Raw genomic sequence first — 4,789 nt, forward strand, 5'->3', positions numbered from 1 at the left:
TGTGTCAGCTGCCCTCCACCAGTGAGGGCAAAGGGCCAGTGTGACAACCTTTTTGGTACCCGCATTTTGTAGGTCTTGAATTCTTGTCCAGTTCCAAGAAGAATGAGGTCACATGAACAAATTGAAGGATGATGAATGTGGAGAATTTTACTGAGTGATGAGAGTGGCTCTCAGCAGAGAGTGGAACTGGAAAGAGGATGGAAAGGACAGGTCACTCTCCCCTGAAGTCAAGCAGCCTCTCTGCCTCCCTCCTCTGAAATCAAGTTGCCTCTCTCTGAAGTACAGCTGCTTCTCTCTACCAGCTAAATCTGGGGTCCTTATAAGCACAGGATGGGGGGTGGGGCAGGCCATAAGTAGTTTTGGAAAAGGCAACATTCAGGTGGTAAAAACACATTACTCAGAAAAAACCAATAGGGAGAGAGCAGGCAAACAGGGACGGAAGTTCTCACTTTAAGCCGTGGGTGTCAGGCTTTTTGGCTTGAAAGTGGGGCTTCACCAGGGACCAACCCCTGTCTGTCTAGAGTTTCTCTGCCTCCTGCCTCTATCAAGAGGAAATAGTAAAAGTAAGTGAGGTGACAGCCATGCCCTATTCCAGGTGTCAATGTACAGTGGGGCGCAGGCAAGGCAGTGGGGCCAGTGGCTCCCTGCTGGGCCTTGTCCTCAGATGGGCAGAGTGGCTGGCTCACAAGAAATTTGAGAGGTCTTCCCCACTGCCTTCCATTGATTCTAGAGCCTGAGTGTGCCAGCCCTCTGATCCCTGCAGGGCCACCCTCCCTGAAGACATATAGAACAGGGGTGATGCTGGGGTTGCTCCATACCACGCTCAGCCCTGCCCTCAGCCAGGCTCACCCCAGGGGGACAGGGTATGTAAGAGGCGTGTCTACACACCCCTACACCAGGCCAGGCCAGTGGGGACTTCTGGAGGCATCACAGGTGTGCATGTGACAAGGGGCACATTTAAAGCTGGTTTCTAGTTCCTGCAGAGAAGAGGAAACTGGGGCCTCTCCCCTGTACCCTGTAGGTGCACAGCCCCATTTTCAACTTTGCTTACCAGCCTTGGCACCATCCCTGGGAACGTTCCAGTTTTTAAGCTTCTCTGCCTCTCTGTTTAACTCTGGCCCTCTCGTCACACTAGAGCAAATCCTGGGACACAAAAGTGTCCTAGCAGGACATGGGGTCAAAAGAAAAGGCTACGGAGTGGTAGAACAAACTAAGATTTGGAGCCCAAGTTCAGTTTCCCTTGAGGTTTCTCCATGGAACCAAGTGAAAATGATGCCCCCCACCCCTCCGCTCACACTGTTCCAGCATGGACACACACACCACAATCTGCCATGAGCAAAGGAGAATTCTGGGCAGCACAAGCTACTGTGGCTACATCCAGAATTAGGGCCCATTTTCCCAGGGTGATATCCCCTTGCCCACAGCTGGTTGCCTTCCCTGCTCATGCATAGAGTAGATACTAAGACCCAGGGCACCCTGCCCCACAGCCCAGCAGGGCAGACAGATGCAGATCAAATCTCCCTTTCCTTTGTGTGATGTTCTTGGGTATCTTTTCCCACTATTTTCTGTAGGCAGAAAAGGGATGGTATAGAAATGTGTCATCTCCCACCCACAAGACCTCCACAGTCAGGAGAGAGGTAAGGATTGTTCTGCCAGCTCCTATTCACTTTATTCATTATTGAAGACTTTAAAGACAAGGTAGTAAGACAACCTGGACCCTGTTGAAGTATATCAATAGTAGAATTTTAAAAAAACAGAGCATGGCCCCTCTGCACGAAATCCACAAGCTTCTGTGCGTCTGCGTGGCTGTTGGGAGAGAACGGGCAGGACTGACATCACTCCTGCCGTTCTACCAACCAACCTCCCTGGCAGGGCCTTGCCTTTGGGGAAGCTCAGCCCATGAGTGGTATTAGTTCCTGTCTTCATCCATTTGGGCGGCTATAATGGAATACCATAAACTAGGTGGCTTATAAACAACAAAAAATTATTTCTAACAGTTCTACAGGCTGGGAAGTCCAAGATCAAGGCACCAGAAGATGTGTTGTCTGGCCAGGTGAAGGCTCCTTCCTCAGAGACAGCGCCTTCTCGCTATGTGGTAGAAGAGGTGAGGCAGCTCTCTGGGGTCTCTTTCAGGAAGGCACTAGTCCCATTCATGAGAGCTCCACCCTCATGACCTCATCCCCTCCCACAGGCCCCACCTCTTACTGACATCACACTGGAGAGTCAGTTTCAGCACAGGAATCTCAGGGGACCAAACATTCAGGCCATAACAGTTCCTTTCCCATGATCTTTAGTGCATTGACCACTGAAGATCACCAAACTAATCATCTCCATATGTACCCCACCTCCAAATGTCTCTATCTTCTCTTGCCTCTCCTCCCAACCCCATTTCCTGCCTGCATAGGAGAGACCTGCTCAGCAGCCTGGAATCTATATGGAAACATCTTCACAGACACAACACATCTAGCAAGAGCAAGGGCTGCAGCCATGGAGGACCCTTCAGAGTCCCTCAAGGCTGTGTTTGGCCTGGGACATTCCACAGGCACCATGAGCATGAAGAAGAGGTTCTGAGAGGACCTTGTGTGCCACCCTGAACACATGCACACCCTGCTGGATGACCGCAAAAAAGGAACAGATCCCACAACCTACACCTGGGGAACCCTGAGACCAGCCCTCCCTGCACACCCAGGGACGCTCCAGACCAGGTCCTGACCCACGCGCGGGGATATGGGGACCAGAGGCCCACCCACACACTCAGGGACATAGGGACCAGAGCCAACTGTCCTTGTCCTCTTCTACCATGTACCTCAGGAGCTTAAGGCAGTGGCTTATGTGCCTGGAAAAGCAGAAGATTGCAGAAATCGTGTTTTGAAGGGAAATGAACTTACAGGGGTTTTTTGGTGACAGGAAAGGCCGTTCCCTGCCTGGATCTTAAATTTGTTTGTGAAGCATCTTTCTGAAAGTGGTCTGTCTTTCAAGGGTCAGAGCCTAGTTTTCTAAATTCAAAATTATAATTGATTTTCATGCTATCGCACAGGCCAAGTTTTATTCTCCTTCCCTCCCTTCCTTCAGCAGTGGGCTGAGACCTGAAGCCAGCCTGGTGCCTGGGCTCCATCACTTGGCAGAAAGGACCCAAGAGGGTGTTTGAGAGAGTTAGAATGCAGCCAGGAGCACATCCTCATGCCTACTCTTCCTCTGCTGCTCCTTAATTTCCTTGTCTTGGCTCTTGTCTCCACTGCAGCTCTATAGAGGAAACATGCAGCCGTCACCCAAACACACCCGCAGCCCTGGCCTCAGTGTCACCCTGTGCTGTTGGCACCCAACCCTGGCTGGCTGCCAGCAAAACTGAAAAAGAAAACATGACCTGCAGCAGTCCTTCAGATCTATTGAGAAATAGATGAGTCATTCCAATTTGAAAAGAAAGACAGCCACAAGTTGGGAGGTGTGGGGGAGACTATCTCTTAACAAAAAAATTAACAAAAAAAAACCCTGCTGAGAAAATGTCAAAACACTATTTTTTTAAAGGGAAAGGTATTTGGATGTACTGATAGACACAAACCACCTAGGCAAAGACCCTTCAGCCTGTAAAGAATGACCACTGTGAAGCACTGAGCACTGGCTCAGTGTTAAGCAAACAGGTGAATGAGTTGTATAAAGGAGGTGGAACTAGGGGCATCTTTAAATCTTTAACTTTAAAGTTAAGGCCTTCACTTACCACCTCATTATCAGTGAAGATGTTGTGTTGCCTCCTATCTTCCTGAAGACACTAATACCTAAAAAACTCCAAGGGAAAATTATTTTCAGCCTGCAATTATACATTCAGCAAAGTATTCATCACATGTAAAGACAGACTAAAGAAATTTTCATGCATATAAAGATTCATAAAATTGACCTTTCTTGACCCTTCCTTAAATAGCTACTGAAAATAATATCCAGTAACTTTAGGAAAACGAGGAAGCAAAGAAACAGTAGGCCACACCCAGGAGAGTAAGAAGCAGCTCCAGGGTGAGAAATGCACCACAGGCCTAGAGGGCAAGCAGCCCAGATGTGATGGGTTTATAGAAGTATGCAGAAGGGAAGACTCTTGGGGAAAGGGAGAAATCTAGTAGAACAAATCATAAAAATTGAACATTTGGGGACAATAACAAAAATATGTGGCTAGAAAATATACAAGTGAAAAATGAGGCAATTAAAAACCCCAGCAGAAACAAAAAGCTCCACAAAACAGGAAATTGACACATTGTGTATTCACCTCTTGGGGCCTCAGTGAACAATATGTAAATAGCTATCCTAGTAATAAAAATATTGATTATTGATTCAACTGTATGATAAGATGTGAGAGAAGACAAAAACATGAGGCAAGAAAATTTGTCATTACAGAAAATCATTTCACAATTACTTTCTAAAATTGATCAAATCAAGAAGTAATTATATGAGCATACTGACTAAAAGCTATGGAGGTGACTAGCAGAAGAAACTGCTAAGAAGTTTAAAAGTGAGTGACTCTGAGAAGCTGGGCTGGTGGACCTTGGGGAGGGGCAAGGGGACTTATTCTTTTCATTGTGAGATTTTCGGTTCAGTTTGATTCTTTGAATAATATGTTTTACATTGATAAATATGTATTTATTGATTTTGATAAATATATATTTATTGATTTTAATAAATAAATATTCCCAATGGATGAACAAACCAACATCTGGCCTGTGAAAGGGCAGAAAGAAGAAGGGCAGCAATTGGTGGTGAATGTGATGCAATAAATAACCGAAGCTGGAGGACAGGACCTCCAGAG

This window comes from Pongo pygmaeus, chromosome 13 (genome assembly GCF_028885625.2).
Source record: "Pongo pygmaeus isolate AG05252 chromosome 13, NHGRI_mPonPyg2-v2.0_pri, whole genome shotgun sequence".
In the NCBI taxonomy this organism is placed as follows: domain Eukaryota; kingdom Metazoa; phylum Chordata; class Mammalia; order Primates; family Hominidae; genus Pongo; species Pongo pygmaeus.